The sequence below is a fragment of the Amblyomma mixtum genome, chromosome 3 (genome assembly GCF_055824585.1).
Source record: "Amblyomma mixtum isolate Tamu chromosome 3, ASM5582458v1, whole genome shotgun sequence".
In the NCBI taxonomy this organism is placed as follows: Eukaryota; Metazoa; Arthropoda; class Arachnida; order Ixodida; family Ixodidae; genus Amblyomma; species Amblyomma mixtum.
Window position 1 is genome coordinate 340,359,935 of NC_143014.1, and position 18,404 is coordinate 340,378,338.

The 18,404-nt window shown below is 44.7% G+C and overlaps 1 long non-coding RNA gene across 1 annotated transcript in view; it reads right to left on the reverse strand.

The window, feature by feature from the left end:
- Positions 1-18,404, reverse strand: part of LOC149356125 (uncharacterized) — a 176,692-nt gene that overhangs the window by 23,636 nt on the left and 134,652 nt on the right. Inside the window, exons 2-5 of the long non-coding RNA XR_016289792.1 lie at positions 15,289-15,337; positions 9,838-9,858; positions 3,912-3,980; positions 1,670-1,699 (exon numbers count right to left, since the gene is read on the reverse strand). This is a non-coding gene — a long non-coding RNA (uncharacterized LOC149356125). The remainder of the gene's footprint in view (positions 1-1,669; positions 1,700-3,911; positions 3,981-9,837; positions 9,859-15,288; positions 15,338-18,404) is intronic.

Here is an 18,404-nt window from a genome sequence, read left to right on the forward strand (position 1 = left end):
TGCTGGTGGTATACGCAACACGATAAGCGTATGTTGACTACGAAACGCTCCTTTGAGCGAGCTCAACATAGAGGAAAACTCCATCCGCTGGTCCTGGTACAGCGCAGACCAGTGCATGCACTGGTACGTCGTATTAGTTCTCTTTTCTTAACTCTTTCCATGGGGCATGATGCCGGTTCAGATAGCTAATGAAGTGATGTTTTCAACTCTCTTTGACGAATTGAAACGCAGTACAACGTAGTTTGCTTGTCTTTCAAGGGCATCACGCAGCTTAAATCTTCGTTCCTCGCACCTGTCGCGCAGTATGTGCTACTATTGCTTCGCTGCCTTCAGTCAGCGTCTGTACACTGTGATGTTTTAGCTCGTGGGAAAGGAAAGTACAACCTCGTCTGGCAATAGGCACTTGTTGACTATGGAGTTAAGAAAGCAAGCTGCACAAAACACCTTCATTTGAAAGCGCAGGATGCCGAAGGGAAACAACCGAGCAAACGAAATAGCTGATAATTGGACAGCATGAAGTTTTGTTGAGTGCGCATATGGCAGACACAATATGTGTCTTCAGTTCGACTGTGTAGGCAGTGAAGGTTTCTGCAAGATTTTCAACTACACAGGTGAAACATTATAGCAATAATTTCTTGTAGAGTCGCTTTGCCGCATGGCAGGAGTGTCGTGAAGAAAATGGGCACACCAGACCGACAAGACCATGCCTACATCATATAATGACCAGGAAATGTTAGCGAGATTTAGACAATCAGTGCATTAAGCGCTGTCTTTATTTGCTGGTTGTGGGCCTAGCCCTTTATCTCAAGTTTTTTTTTCCCTCTCAAACAAGGGCCGCGTATCAAAGCTGCAGCGAGCATATCTCACCAAACCAGTCATCCACTTCAAGTTGAGCGCCCGCCATCGCATACTGCTATGTTTTCAGCTTATTTCTTCTTTCGAGCAGCTACAGACTTTAACGGTCTACCCTATGACATTGTCGCCATCTCTTCAGCATCTGCTTTCAAGGATTGTGTAACTGATCATCATAAGTGCTAAATAATGATCGCCGTTTGTTTTCTTATACTCAACTGTAATCACACCCCTTATGTAATTCCCCCTTGAATGGGGGTCATTACAGAACAAAACTGAACTGAACTGATGAATATAAGTAAGATGTGCCGAACTTTAGGCAGTCATGCATAACAGTGGATTTCTCTTGAACAAATCTGCTAACCTGCTTGAGTTCATCTCGAAAGCAGTGGAGTGCAGCTTGTATCTTTGCATATTAGTGTCAACCATACACCGTGTTCATGGCAGTCGCATATATCACACCTCAAGGTTTTTATATTACGCATGAGATATTTAGCAACAGAGATATGCAGTTTTATCACTATACGAAAATCAAATTCTGGAGAAGCTGATTATTGATTAAATGAGCCTTCAAATTCTTAAATTACGTCATATTTAACGCATGCTTGGAGCACTTCGGTGGATGTCTAAAACACTTTCTGCACTTCTGAGACTCCTAATAAAGAGACTCCTGAAGATATGCCAATACCTCACGCACTCATAAGCCTACCGCTAATGACCGTCGATCACTAACATTGATTACGCACAGGCTCCCCGCTCCGCATGCTCACTCATACATTATGTTAATCACTGAATAAATTTAATCCGTAAAAAATACCTTTAGGACTGCAGGCAGCTGCATCAACGGCTGAAACGACAAAAATTAACAAAGTATGGTAAGAGACTTTCGGAGATATAAATACGAACAAGCATTACAAACAGCAAAGAATGCATGAAATAATTATATCCATCCATCGGTATGTGTTTCTTTCCACTTATATATATATATATATATATATATATATATATATATATATATATATATATATATATATATATATCCATCCTTATCCGTCCGTTCGTTCATTCGTCCATCCTTCCGTCCGTCCGGTAAAGCAAATGACAACCGACGAAGAAAGAGCAAGACACTGATGTAGAATCGCAGTGCTGGCCAGCTGGACGTTTAATTAAGATGAGAATAAAACAGGTTAACGAACAAGGACAAGTGAGCGCGTGCGACATCTTTGTGTCATCCATGTTGGCTGTGCTGCTTTGCCTCTTCTTAATCAACAAGGCATGGCACTGCTGTCCTGCTCTTTCTTCATCTGCTGACATTTGCACCATTGTTCGCATATTTCTTGAATGGCAGTTCACGAGTACCCTTCAAGAAAAGTTTGTTATGGATGTATGTTATCGGTACAAACATATAGGGCAGAAACACCGCGCCGGTCGAAAAGGGGTCAGCTTATATTGAAGAGAACGCAGGGAGCGATGGAAAGAAAAATGATGGGAGTAAACTTAAGAGACAGGAAAAGAGCATATCGGGTCGAGCAGCATGCTAATGACATGCTAATGACAACATGCTAATGACATCCTAGTTGAAGTCAAGAAGAAATTGGCATCGGTAGATCATGCCAGGCGAAAGCCTTGCATGATCTGCCTTGACCGATGAACATTAAGCGTAATGGACTGGATTCTAAAATAAGGCAAGCGTAGCGAGGGGCGGAGAAAGTCAGGTCGGTTGAAGAGATCAGGAGGTTTCTGGGCGTAAATTGGCCGCCTGGGAGAGTGACATGGAGGGGTCTTTGCTAGGCAGAAGGCGTATTTCGGCTGCTTGACGATGACCAACTATGTCTAGTACAAACCAGCTCGCCCAACTTTCCGTCCATAAGAACATTCCGCCTTCCTGCATACCTGTCTGTCTCTCTGTCTTAAGGCTCGATCAGTGACAACGTCGTGGCCCGCTCTGTCCTCCATCCCCCCCGTATGTCTCCTATTAGCAGCTACAAAGATGGTACAGATTAGAGACTAGGGTTCGCGTTGCGTAGAGCTGTTTTTAAGCACGAAATGCTTTTAGCTCCGTTCTCCGTTAGGCGTGGGTGCTAATGGCTCAAGGACGCAGGGAGAACACCGAGGCCAGCCTGAACGAACTTTGGCGACTTTCAAATCAACCGGCCCCTCGTGCTACGTGCTGCCCTGCCGCCGGGGAGTACAGTCACCGTCAAAAGTAAATGGTAGGCGACTTTATCAAAAAAAAAAAAAAGGAAGGCGACTTTGTTAAAAAAAAATTAATTGTCCATGTTCGTTGGTACACAGTGCAATTCACAAAATTGCAATTAGGCTGCACAATGTATTCAAGGATGCATGAATTGAGGAGGCAATGATTAAACTTTTTCGTTAATTTTGGCTTCCATTTAGTTCTGACGGCGCCAGTACATGCATCAACTTTATAGTTCTGTGGAGGGCAAAGGAAGCACGGGGCGCGAAGGAGCCTACATTCGGCCTTGCAGCTCTAGAGGCGACAGCGCCGCGTGAGTTGCCGTGATTACGTAATGCGCGCGAACTCTCAAACACAGGTCCCACCGCCGTATTTGTCATCGCGGCCATTGACCAGCTCAAATCAGCAGTTCTTCGACGTGGCGTTCAGCCGATGCGGTGATGGCGGCTTCCGGCCGCGGCGAATGTCCCAGCGCTCTGCGCAGCACGTGCTGACACCATCCCCTCTTTCTCAGCACGCGGTGACCTCTTGTCGCGCGGTACGCCATTCATAAAAAGCGCCATACAAAGCCGGGTGGGCTGTTGCTCGTCAAGAAAAGCTAAGAAAACAAAAATGGGTGATGGGAGAGGGGGCGGGGGTGCTCCCCAAAACTCGTATGCGCCTATCAGTATTTATGAGCTGTCCTACATTACGGTATGGCTTTCTCTCAGTGGATTTCTATTCTCTAATGTCTCCGCTCTTTGTCTACCACTACAGGTGCTACAACGGCTACGCGTTTGGCTCACTTATAACAACTTACAGAATCCACTGACAGGGCTTGTACGTCGCTGGCTGCAAATTAAATAGAAGAGCCGCTACTCACCGGCTTTCCCCGCTGCTGGAACTGCAGACGCATTTGCTGCTGCGGCGGATGGTGCGGTTACGTTTGTCGCTGCGAAAAGGCGTGAAAAGAACTCAGCACACATCGCGGTATGACACATTTGTAACGCACTGAATCTCGCTTTGTATCGATAATTCGTTTTCTCGACAACTGGCGGGCTGCTTACAAAAAGGCGGCTGCCGGTTTTAGGAGCTACCGCAAAGGAATTGATACAGTGCCGCCACGGCAATATTTCCGCACTCCTTGTAGGTGTGATTTTTAATTTAAAGCTGCGCGAATATTTTAAAAAGTATTGTGACTGCATAACTGGTACTGACAAAAATTAGGGCTCGTTGATACGTGATAATGATTGGGCACATAGAGACGCAGTGCGTACTGGGTCCTTGTGCTCCGGCAAACACTCGGCTGCACTGACGCGAAATGGCTACGAACGCAGGCATGCATTCGCAACGCTTGGACCTGGAAAGGAATTAGCGCAAAGCACGCCCTCTGTGTACGGGGATGGAGAAGGTATCTACCCCGGTTCTTTCTGACAGCACGGGTGCTTTTTAACGACAACAAACACGCTTTGACCCCGGGAACCTTCGCCTAAACAGCAGCACTCAAAATATCGCACAGCGCGCTGCCTCGATTGGTCTGAGCGGGAAGGAGGGCTCAACGCCGTGAAATAATCTTAGTATGGCCTCCACGATTAAGCGACGTGGTAGGGCTGAGGCAGGTGCAGCAAATCCTGTTTTCTTGCTGGTCTAAAATGGCGTGGCTTACTTGAATTATCGCCATTGTTGTGTACTGAGATGTGGATCCAGATGAATTATTTTCATTATCAGTCACAAAAGGTTGATTATGATGTTGAAGAAAAGTCAATTTTCCTATACGTATCACATGACGAGGCGGTGCGATGGCTCAGGGGTTATGGTGCTCAGCTGCTGACCCGGAAGACGCAGGTTTTATTCGTGCCACGGCCATCTCATTTCTATGGAGGCGACATGCATAATTCCCGCGTACTGTGCAATGTCAGTGCGCGTTACAGAACACCAGGTGGTCGCAATCAACCGCAGCCCTCTAATACGGCGGTCCTCATAGGGACGATTAGGAATGTTGAACCCCAATATACCATAAAATCAGAACTATGACATGAGGGCAATAGCGATAATACGCTGTCTTCGGGTTACGTACCCCTAGTGAAGATTTATGTTGCGTATTTTGACAGGTACAGTTATTGCTCCAATGTTATTGTACTACCGCAGCGCCTCCACACGCACTTCACTGTATCGCACGGTTTTTTATTAGTTTTTTTGTCTACTGGTACAGGTGCCGAATATCCTCAAAAATACTTGATCAGTATTCGATTCGGTTTTCGGCAGCACTGCTCGTATCTCTCTAGGCGAGAAAGCAACACTATTAGTGCTCAAGTCGGTTTCGAAAAATCGCTTTTCGCACACTGTAAATCTTTGCAGCGCTTATGCATGCAGATGGACACAGCGGCTCTACATAATTTTCTTCCATTTCTTTAAATGGGGAAAGGCAGCGAATTTTTGACAGAGAAATATAGGTAGAGGGCGCAGCAAAGAAAACAAAATTCTTAGTCCTTATGGCCCGGGATATCTAACCAAACGTTTTATTTTTTGCTCGCTCGCATGAAAAACTTTCTTTCTTGCAGTTAGCTAAACAATGATTCAAACGTTTTCCTATGATTCAATTCACTGAAATGCCAGTTACTTGAAGACTACTCTCAGGTGAATGCTAGCGATTTGGGCGGTATGCTTAAAACTTCTGATTCCTAAAAATATATTGAGCGCTTCCCCTCAGGAAACCATGCTAATCAAGGAGTGCGGACCACCAAGCCTTGCATTCCCCTGCATCACAGCTACAAAATTTCGCAGTCAATTATGAATGTCGCACTTCATTCAATGACAAGGCATTTATTTTCTAAGGAAGCGTCGTCTCTACCGTTCCTTGCTTTTTTGGAGATCCCTTCTGTTTCCGTTCGAAAGCAGCTAACATTCCCTGTCTAGATTAATAATATGAAACTATTTGGCGTCCTTGTAGTTATGTGATGCCTATGAGTAATTCGGCGTCTGTTACCAACACTGGTTTGTGATCTTCCGCAACATATTTGGTGCCCAACGTAGGGAGCACTACAATTAAAAATTCCGCGGTTGTAGTATTTGGCAGGGTACGAACAGCCTTACTACAAGGTCCTCAAGTGTCAATACAAAATCTCTGTGCTGTAGTTACTTTGCACAAATGTCTGCTTCTTTATCAGTTGCTTAAATTAAAGATGCACAAATACAGGTTGGTGTATTAATAACTGCGTCTGCGTGCTTGCGGCGCCGGTGCCTGTCATAGCATTGCATGCCCCGAACGAGCACGCTGCCGAAAGTTGTTCGCACGTGTCAACGCGTGTCTGACTGTCGCTTCTGCCGCCGGACAGAACCGCATGGAGCCCGCGGCCGCTACCGGAGCTGGCCTTGGAAGCCGGCCCACATAATTGATATCTTGTTGCAGGGCGCCTCGTGCAACTGACACCAGCGCCCGCACCGCCGAGATCCTCTCTTGTGAGGACGATGCGCGCAAGCTGTGCCTCGGGACACACAAAGCAGCGCCGGAAAGATTGAAACGAGCCGTAGCCAGCGAAGGCGGCGTGCTCAGCGGACGGCAGCAGCGCGGGCGGTTCCTTTCGGCGCGCGCACAAAAGAAGGCGGTGGGCCCTTTGATCTCGGCCGGGCAGCTGTAGACGTGGCCATCGACAAGCGGCCCTACGCTGAGAGCAGCGTCTCGTGACGCAACAGAGCCGCAGATGTAGCGTGAGCAGAGCAGCCAAGGTGGCGCCTGCACTCGTTCACCTCGGCGGGGAAACAATGTCTGGTCTGATTCCTTTTGCGTCTTTCCGGACCGGCTCTTGAAGACGGCGAGGCAAAGCAGGTCCGCGCGCGTGTTTAAAGAGGCAGCGGCCGTCGGCTCCTTTCTCTTTCACGGCTGTTTTTCGCCGCTAGTGAGGGAAATTACTCGCCTATGGCCGGGCACGCGTGCTGCTGCGGGCAGTTTTTATGCACTCTCGCTCGTTCATGTCTGTGGGGTCGAAAGCAAAACCCGGCAACATCGCTCGCCGTTTGATCCGGCGCGAAGCTCTTAGGTTTAGCACGGCACGCGCTCTTTGCATCAGCAGTTGCCTTCAGTGTCAATGAAGGGAAACGCAAAGTGTTAAACACTGCCAAATGGTTGCTACATACAATGCACTTAAGAGTACTAAACGTTTGTTATTTCAGGGTGTCTCTTACACAGATGTAGACACCAAATTTTCGCTTGCTCATTTTCTTCTTTCAAATGACGGGTTGGGCATTAGTATATATGGGTCCCCCGGTGGTCTTCTCCTACGACCGCTAAATAACTTATATTTGAATTTCTTCATAATGTTGTTTCGGTTTCCGCCTCAACAACCAAATAGTGCCTGTGACGTCTAAGGTGGGCTAAATTCACGTGAGGCATGGAAAAAAATATGGCATAGTAGGTAACGGCGTTGTTCAGCAATCGATGTGAGCAGCCTACTGGTCGTCATGGTTGCTTCGCGCTGACGATTCCTACGCTCGCGCTCCAGCGCGGCCCTCGTGCACTGTAGAGAAATATGCAGCCTTAAGAGTATATTACCCTCTATATAAATCGTAACCTTCCATCCCTACCAAAAGGTGCATATTATTGCTGTCATACCCTCCCCCTCCCTCTTTCCCCAGGGTGTGATAGTTACGGTTGCGCACTTTTCCCGGCTGTTTTACAGTTTCAAAAGTCGAATTTCATTGGCTCTGAAACTTTTTTTTGCTGCGTGCACTATTAAACGTTGCTTAACAACTCCTGCACAGCTAGGTGGAGACGATTTAATAGAGCTCAGAGTTAGATGATTAGTTAAGTGAAATTAATTAGTTAACTTCTTCTACTTTAGATTTTATGGGAGAATATTTTATTGCGAAATCAAAGGTCGTCGACATCGAAGGTGAGTCCACTTTTTATGTTTTCTTGATCGGCAACGTGGTTCAAAATATTGAATGTGAAATATGCGCATTTGAAAGCTTATTGAACTGCCGTTTCCGCAATGCAAATTTATAAAATGGCGGTGCTGCGCATGACAGACTTGGCAAAATCAACGTAACTTCTTCTACATCATCAAACACCCAAGCGGCGCCTGTATTTGGTGTATGGCAAATACGAGGGACGATATTTAGTAATATGCAATGCGGGAAAGCCAACTCAACGAGCCTTAAAATGCGCATTTTTGACGTTCGATATTTCGAAGCACATTGTCGATTAAGAAAATTTAGAAACAGGCCTCATCTTTTATATTGACACCCTTCAATTTCGCAATATTATAACCTTGCGTCCATAAGTTTAAGATAGAAAGGCTGATTGTAAATTTCAGTTGTTTAATCAACGATTTATTGACCTCTATCACGTATGCAATGTGTGCCTTGCTGCATAATCACAGACCACACCAACGTACTTTTCCCGGTTTTTTAAAGTAGAGAACCCTGAGCGTTAAAAAAAACACCATGATTATTATGACACTGAGATGTGTCTTTCACAATGTGTCTGCGCTAGTTTGCGGCTAAGAAGCATTTCATTATGGTGCCTCCATGAGTTTTACGTCGGGATTTTTTTGCAAGGTATTCAGAAATCAAACACAGGAGAATATTAAACAATCTCGCACAGTTCCACGATGCTAACATATGCCGGGTGTTTCTGTCAAAAGAACGTAAGCACGTACATGTATAAGCGTCCCAGAAAAAGTAACGCAATGCTACAGAAGAAAAAAGACACCACGGCTTCGCGCAACACTTACTTACCGCTAACCCCACTTACCACTCACGTTGAGAGAAGAAAAAAAAGCAAAACGCATACATACCACACTGACATCTTAAGCCTAACTTCGATAATTTTTTCAATTCTTTAAACAAGTCAACCAAAGCACAAACCAAAGCACATTGTTTGTAGGAATACAGAGGTTTTATATTGTATTCGTTGCTTCTCCATACAACTACGCGCAAGTTGGATGAAATTCCTAGAAATGTTTTGATCGGTTGAGGTAGCAGTGCTGCTGCAGAAAAGCGGTGCGTCTGCCCTCCAGCAGCGAGCTCAAGGGCGCACATCTTTATACTGACTGCCCCGTACGAATTTTTCCAGCTTTGTTTTGATGACCCAATCGCATAGTCGAAATTGTTTTCCGTCGCTACCTTAATGGTAGTTGGATGCATTCGCATTGCCCGTTCGCGTTAGTTAAGGAGCCTCCCTAAGCAAGCCGGCGCTGCATGCAGTACCGCACCTCTTTCGGCCTTCCGGCATTTGGCCACGATATGGTTTCATTAGACAATCTTGTTAAGAATATGTAATCGCAGTTCGTAAACGCCTCTTGCCGTTGGTTTCATATATGGTAGCTTATTTTGAGAGCCAAGCTAAGCATTCGTGTAACTGGTTACTGTTGTTGAACCCAACTCCATCAGGCGCTGCTCAAAACTCTGCAAATGATAGCGGCGCGCTCATGTTATTAAACGCGATTCGGAGAGCTTCTTTGCGTAGACAGTTTCTTTATTCCTTGTCCAATAGGAAACTTTATTTGAAGCTAAGAATGGCACTGCTTCCGGTAATCCAAGAAACATCATTTTATGTCGAAATTTTTCACTGCGCTGAACATTGTAGTCTCGGCACAGCCTCGGGATAGGCGATTAGCGTCGGCCAATATTGTAGCTGACTTGCTACTTCTCAGTTAATAAAACTCGCGAGGAGCTAGTGAGCTGTGTTTCATCGTGCATGCGGTTTGATGTAAGCTCGAACACATTCGGTAATTCTGTAACATCTCTTGAGGCGCATATATAAAAAAGGCAAGCACTGCATAAGGAAACAGGTCCTTTGGTCTGCTTACCTGTTGCTGCGCTGGTATGTTCTGGAACATAATTGAACAGCTCAGATTACTGCACTTTCCCCACATTGAGGCACAAAAGTCAACAGTTACTACGAGCCTATAAACATTGAAGCCAATTCTTGAACTCTGACTTCAGCTGTGGCCACCACAACGAAAGGAGCTGGGGACGCAGTTCATGAAGGTTTACTGGCGGATATTATTAGCTCCATAAACCTCACAAACTCATTGTTGTTCGCCGCGGTATCACTGGTTAAAACAGACATTTCAGTGGTGATGTTTCTCGAAGTTTTGTCAAATTGCTTTCACTCTTTTCCTATCACTCATCGGGCAAAACAAAACGCGGGGAAATACCGCTTGAACCAGGGTGACCGGAGTAAAGCTTTTAGGTAAAGGAATATTCGCCAAATATCGCGCAGAAACCTAAATTTAAATAATGCTAATGTGTTTCGGTGAAATAAATATTGTGAAAAGCTTAACTTAGAAATTCGGACGCAGAATATATTATTTCCGTAGACACGGAGTGCGTTTGTCGGCTAAGCTTTGGACATTGCAATTCTCTTCCAACGCAGTATGCGAAGCTCTCCATCACTTTCCTTACACTTGGAAAAGACAAAGAATGCATACTCGTGTTTAGTGCGCCACACTGGCTTGTAGCTTGCGCATTATACCAAAGTATCAACTAGCGCTCTTGAACCATCCTTCGGTTTAGGAATACGTCAAGCAAGAATCAGTTTCTGAAGAAAAAATTTCAGCAAAAGAGGTCATATAACATGCCTAATAGTTGCCTCATAATAATGTGCCTATTACTATAATATTTCGGCGGGAGGGTGGTTTCACCCGCAAGATGGAATTGAGATAAATGACTTAGTGTTTTTCTGTTACGACGATCGAGACTAACTTTGCGAATGGGGTCAACGAGATAGGAGCAATAGAGTTGTTCAAGAATTGGTTCGCTGTTGTATACGGAAAGCAAAAAATTTAATGAATAAAGGTAAGCCCCACATTTTACGGCGAGACGAAAAAGACAGAAGGGCAAGGTTACTTTTCATGGTTGATATATTAGCTGTTCGGATGTCATGAGGAGAACTGAAGCGAGCAGAGTTATTTTGAGGAAGTTCTAGACAATTTCTTAGGTATACAAGAGCAGGGTCCCATTCTAACGATGCATACTCGAGCTTAGGCTTTATTAGTGTCGTAAAGAGCGTAACTTTAAGGAACGATGGAGTGCAAGTAATGTCAACTATGATGCGTATGACAGAAAGTGTTGTCATAAAATGTACTATTTTCAGTCCAATAGTGCCAGTTTTCTAGACCGATTCTTGTGAAAGCCATACTGTGATCTCGTTAAAATGTCATGTTTATTAGAGAAGCTAAATAATCGGTAATTAGTTGTTTTAAATAGGCTTCCAGACTATACGAGAAGGAGTCATATCCGTCTATAGTTGCTGACTTGATGATGATTGGGATTTTTTATGGCAAAGGCATCTGTGGCCAAAGAACGCCATGGCACACGTTATTTTTCTTTTTCGCAAGGTGTGGTCAAAGACCCATTTCCCAAGCATTTCGCTCTGAAGAACGCGAGCACCAGGCCAGGGGAAAGCTTGTACCCATTGTTTCACCGGTGGGCACCCGGCGGCACTGGGGATCGAACCCCGCAGCTCCCGCATGCGGAGGCGGATGCTCAGACCACTAGGCCATCGCTGCGTGATGACACCTTTTTTTACACAGGTGGAGACAAGTTATACTTGCATTTCTCATGAAAATAACCACGAAGATATGCAAAGATTATAAATATGGGCAATTACCGGGATTACTTTATAAATAATATATTTCAAGGGCTGATCTGTACACAATTAGCATCACATGCATAAAAACCTTAGACTGAAAAGTATAGACTAGAATTCATGTCTATCCGTGGTTGTTAGCAAGAATGAATGCGTATTTACCTCCCGACACACTGCAAGAAACACCTGATACAACATTGAAATTTCTTTGAAGAAAATAATCATAAAATCTGGCAACCGTAGCTTGCCTACTATTTTCTGGTCTTCGTAAAAGTATCAACTGTTTCTCCTACTGATGTCCGCGCCATCAGCGAGTGTATTTATTCGAAAGTAAATCCGCCCATTCTGAACAGGACGAGAAGAATCGCAGGTAGTTCATATCCCTCAACCTCTTCAGCCCCTTTCTAAAGACTTTGCGAAAACTTTTTTCAGGCACAAATTTCGGCTTCAATTTTCGAAAATATATACTTAAAAGTGAATCCTTCCTATCAGTTCCCTTAAGTAATCTATGGCTAACGATACCCGTTGAATTTCAAAATAAGCTTAGACAAAAAGCGTTTTTTATAAATTCAAAAAAAATGTTGCAGATAGATCTCGTAAGCGATTCCTGGGCCCGTTTGCTTTAGGACCGTGTTCTAACTTATTTGGGAGATCACTACCTGAAAATCATTCCTATGAACAAAAACTATTGAAGACTACAAGAATATTCTGTTGCCTTTATTGGAGAGGAAAAACATTGCACGTTTAATGTTTCAAGGAATATCGGCTTTGGAAGGGCGTGAGTTCGGGCTGGCACAAATTGCTTTATATAACTGTGTACATTGTCAGCTTCATGCGAAAAGATGTGTGTAAGATTATGATTGGTTGATATAGACCGTATCACACATGGTTCGAGTCCCTCCATTTAGGCACTTCAGTTTTTTAGCTGCTTTATTACACATTTCACTCCTTTTCAATATTAATTGCTCCCTAGACCATATGTGAGCGAGAGAGTTATATATTATCAATATAATTCCTGCTCCAAATTAGCGATCACACCGAAAACTCAGTGCCTATGCAGTTCTGCCATCACATTCTGGCTGGGACGGCCCTTTATCTTGGGACGCCTCGCCGCTGTTTCTCAGGGATACCATGACCCGCTTTACGAGGACATATTGCGAATCTAGACCAGCACTTGGTCGAGCAATCGTTTTCCACGCTTAACCTTCGGACTATGTTTTAAAGCATCTACTTTCTCCAACCAATAGAAGAGGTCCACAGCACAAACCCGATGGGGCAAGGAAATTGAACTGACCACTTCGACCTTTTGAGTGGAGTTGTTTCCATGCTCCATCCATTTTATATGTTCTGTCTCCTTCCGACTGCAATTCCACATCCTCGGAAAATGACACCTTTTATCAGCATCGTCATCATCAGCCTAACGATGACCACTTCAGGTCAAGGCCTGTACTCCTTCAATCAACCTTTTCGTTTGCCAGCTATGGCCACCATATCTCTGCAAACTTACCAATCTCATCCGCTCCCCTGAATCTCGGACACCCACTGCTACGCTTGCGCCCCTTGCAATCCACTCCGTTACCTTAAGGGTCAATCGGTTATCTTTCCTTCGCATTAAATGGCCTGCCCATGCTCATCCACTTTCTGGATTTAAACTAAGGTGCCACTGAATCCCGCTTCTTCACTGATATATTCTGGTCACTTTCTGTCTACTAATGTTACACCTTTAAATTTTATTTCTGTAGATCACTGCGTTGTCCTCAATTTAAGTTCAAGCCTCTTCGTCACCGCTAAAGTTTCTGCTCCATGGGTTAGTACCACTAAGAAAGAGACAGCTAAATTATACCTTCCTTTTGAGGGATATTTGTAAACTGCTGTTTATTTCGTGAAAGTGTCTCCCAAATGCACTTGCCAGAAAATTAGTGCGCCATTTCCTTCCCACAAAGAGCGTTGCGTTCAAAGGTGTTTTCAACGGGCAAGGCATCGCGCCGAACGGATGGTGGCGTTCCGTGGACTCCCTGGCAGCGCTACAACACGCTGTCGCGTTCCACTCCTAAAGGCGAAGCTTAAGCGCAATTAATTATCAGCTAATTTGCATTTGGTCATTAATCAATAATTGGCAATTAATTAGTAATTTATCATTACTTAGTAATTCGTCATTAAGTATGTGTGACGTCATCCAGTGGTGACGTCACCAGTGCCGCAGAGGCAGTCAAAGTAGTGCGGAAAACACTTTCGCCTCTACGGAGTTTAGACAGTCAGAGTGCCCCCTGAATTTTTAGTGAGCTAAAGGGTGAGATGCAAGACGATACGGCAGTGAACGTATTAATAGGTACTGGGCGCAAAGAACAGGAAAATGTGAAATTATTTTTTATACACACAAACAAACTATAGTAAGGAGTTCAGCATGGGCACACTGACAGTGAGTGTGGTTTTGACGGACAAAATTGTTTCTAGGAACTGTTTCATTCAGGCAAGTAACGTTAAAATAGAAAAGATGCCATAAAATGGGAGCGTATGGTATGATGCGATTGGATGGTATAAGCTAGAATCTTACTGTTCTGTTCAGAAGTTATAAGCGCCTTTTAAGGATTCCATGTTATTTGCACCTTTGTTAGCGATGTATTCGGTGTGAAGCTTTCAGGTTCATCCTTTGGTTCCGATACTACACGGGAATAAGCGAAAAAAAATGAATACCTCAACTACATACCATTTAATGTCGCTACTTTCAAAAACAATGTCAGCATTTTATTAGCTCTGCTCATATTTGAGAAATCACTACGTCACCCTTGAGCGTTTTGCCAATTTTATCCACCTAGTCCGAGTTGTTTAAAGCTCTAATGGAGGTATTGAACCAACTTCAAGGCCCAGAATACAAAACATTTTTTCCCCAACGAATGCCTTCCGATCTCATCGCTACATTAGACAAAATTTCTTTTCTTCATAGCTTGCTCGCTAAGAGATCAGTAATTCTGACGTAGGAAGCGCTGGCTACTGCGAACAGGTTAACAGCAAACTGAGTATGCGAGCTCCATGTAGTAATGAGTACATCGCGAGAAAACTCTGTGAACAGGGCCTTTCGCGAATTCGCTAAGCCGAATAGTAAAGCTTTAAATTACAATAGATGTACGTGACCCACTGTGAACATCATTTGCTGCGCACAAGAGATAGTGGACGCGCAAAATAAACAGTCTTCTGAATGTTCATTTTCGCATTTCATGCACACCTTCTCTCACATTTTCTTCGACCAACCTGTCTTAAAGGTTTACTATAACATGAGCATTCGGCAGTCAACGGAAAACAAGGCGCAATAATTGGATAATATTGAAAAAAATATGAATTTAAATAACAAAAGGCCCAGCATGGACCACTGAAGTACCCGTAAATTACATCCTAGTTACGTTATAAATGCAATAACACTCTCTTAGTGACTGATCAAATGTATCATTAATTCTGCTTCCAGAACCTCGAGGCTCTAGAAATATAAGAAAGAGTAACACAGCTGAGCAAAGTAAAACTTTCAATCTTATTCCGTCAGCTAGCGGGCTAGGTTCTAGAGTAAAGTTTGTCAGTAGCACGGGCATAATGGGGAACACACGTGCTTGGTATATGCTTGACATGTATTAACGGCAGTATGTGAAACTAAGCAGAAAAGACATAGAATGCTTACGTGAAAGGCAAAGAAACAGGACTGCGACAAGAGCAACCTTCGAGGATTCCTGAAAGCAATAAAACAAAAATAAAATCCATTAAACGTGAATACGCTGGCCTGCTATGAGGGCATTCAAAAGTACATGTAAGCAGTACCTGAAATTGACACTTTAGCGGAAGAAGACACTGTTATGCACGTTCTAAACTCGACCTCAGCTTTCCGCTTAAAAGGGCAGCGGTAGCAGCCACAACTCAACAACATAGAGTCTGATCTGTAGCGAGTGTGGCATTACGAAGCACGAAAACAGGCTTGAATTTTGGGGACACGTGAACAGGACGCATGGGAAGCCCCATCGCTGTATGTGATCAATGCAAGTTTGAGAAGTTATTGGCTAAAAGTTTCTATATTCGACACAAAAAATGGATTGCAGATTTTTACATTAATGAGTTTTGCGTAGGCATTGAAGTGAATAACCAACTACGGAAAGGGGTTGCCAATATATCAGGCACGGAAAGCATCGGAAGCCAGCATGGACTTAAAGATAGAAATGGCAGGTTTGAAAATGAGCACCTCAGATATGTTCTGCCCATATGAGCATTAGAAAGAAATCATAGAACGTCAATGATGTTGCGCTCTAAGAGAAATCAGTCGAAGTCAACTTCTCAGTAGAGCTACTTGTTAAAATTCACTTCAAGTTCCAATCTCAATTTCCTAAAAAAATCTCAAGTGATGGTGCAATTAGGAGCTTTTATTTTGTGCAGTGGCAATTACTACACAGAGCGAGCAAACACCTCACATTTGAGGACCTTACATTATAGTATGTCGTTCCTAGTAGAGAGAGGGCGCTAAAAAAGTGGGCAACGGAGGGTAAAGCCTCAGGGTGCTCGCCAATGTTTCGACAAGAGGGCTTTGTCTGGGCAACCTTGGCACATGGGGAACTGTGTTTTGAGATGTTGGTTCTTTGTTAAAATAGTTAATTTTTTAACCAGCAACGATCGTCTCAAGAAAATATTTCCTCATACACCAAGGGTAACATTCAGACGCAACACAAACCTGAGAGGTATCGTAGTAGACGCTACGCTCGATAAGGAGCCCCTGTGAACAGTGAGCTCATGATCTCGAACAGAATGCAAAGCATGCCAGCATTTACAAAGCGACATTACTGTTAAAAGCACGGCAAGCGACTTCATCTTCGATATAGAGACTAGCTTTAACTGCGCGTCGTCTATTGTCATCGACATGCTTCAATGCTCTTCTTCTCAGAAGCAACATATCGTAGAAGCCGGACAATCAGTGAGCGCCAGACTTAATGGACATTGAGCTGACACAGCAAGGAACGTGCAGAATGCTGTGTCGGAACATCTTAATCGACGAGTTCCCAACATCGACGCACTTAAACTCTTTATGCTTCAGTCAGGCTTCAAATCCGCAAGGGATAGAAAATACAGACAAGCATCCCTAAACTGAAACTGAACTGAACTGAAATCCGCAAGGGATAGAAAATACAGACAAGCATCCCTAATCCATTATTTTAAAACCTTACAAGCAGCAGGAATCAGCATATCAAGATGAAACTTGGAATTTCTTAGCTATATTCCGGCACCGGCGCAAATATTTAAGAAGGTATTTCACGTGATAATGGTTGGTGAGAAGGTATTTCAGATGATAATTCACCAGTGACTTTGGTAAAGTGGGGAAAAAGATTCGAGAGAGCGTATGCAGGCCAAAGCGACTTTTTCACCCCAGGTCTTCGCCCTTTTACCTACAACGACCAAACATGGCAGCTGAGAGGCTTACTCCGATTTGCCGATTTGTTTTGCTTAAAAAATGATCGGCAAAACCTTTTCACGCTATTTTCGTTAATCTCCTCTTCTCAAAGTACCCGTTTGGTCTTGCCCACGGTCCAGGGTTCCATTCGTTATGTACGAATAAAATATCGGAACTGCAGTATTCACCTCCAATAACGCCCTAGCACATTGGTTGGATGTGCCTGAAAACGTGATGTACCACAGCGGACGAAAGTGACTGACCCCCTCTCCAAGTTTTGAACCGTGCCGAACTGGACGCGGATGCCACTTGACGATGCACTACTGGTATGGAGACCGCCCCAGAGCGCTGACCTCGACACTAAGAGTGCATTGTCAGGCTGCGTACAGTGCGGAATGGTTCGGAACTTGGAGGGGGGTAGTGGGATTGGACACCCCACCGCTGCCACCACTGTTACGCTTGGGCCTCCGAGTCTGGTCACCACTGTTCGGACTGGAGCATCTCAGCCTGCTGCCACTGTTGCGCAGAGCTCAGCGAAGAAACGGTCGAGGCGACAGTGAGTGAACGAAATGTTTATGTACAGTATGTACAAGGGCTTTGCATAATCGGCACACAGGAGCCGGGAGCACCACGGTCTAGCACAAAGTAGGGCGATGCCCCTGGAGAGCATCTCTCTGGCGTGATGGCTCGTGTACTACCCGTCGTCTACTCCGACTGACAGCGGTTCTGTTTTTATAGCCTACAGTGACCTACAGTGACCTACAGTAGCCTACAGTGACGGTTGCAGCAGCCGGCCCTTCGAATCAAGTCACACCACTGGTCATCGTTACAACTGGACAACTGGACGAGAGGTGTTCGGGCGTTGAAAGTTTGCAGCCTGGAAAGGGTGACTGGCAAATCGTCGGTTGAGTCTCGATGCGACGCTAATGAGGAGAGGGGAAAGGGACTGCGCCGGGCTAGCCAGGATGAATCATGCTGCAAGCCGCGACATGTCAGAGAGCCCGGGCTTGCTTTGCGCAATGGCGGGCGCACGGCGCCGGTTTCCACAGAGGCCAGCGGAACGTGTGCTCGAGCAAAGCAGGGGTCAGTGACTTTTTACCTCGATAGTACATAAAAATTACCTTTACACGTGGACAAAACAGATCCGACATCCGAGACATTTCCAAATTACAGCTACTGTGCAGAAAGCGTGCAAGAAAAAGCGAGAGGACACATGGTAAGTATAGGGCCATAAATAGTTGGACAGTTCCACAAGCCGCGGATAAAATGTTTCGCAGCGAGAAAATGCCCCGATCACAAAGCGCTTAATCTGCAATCCGTGTCGATATTGTCAACTTGCCCCACTCTAAAGGGTGGTTCACGTAACG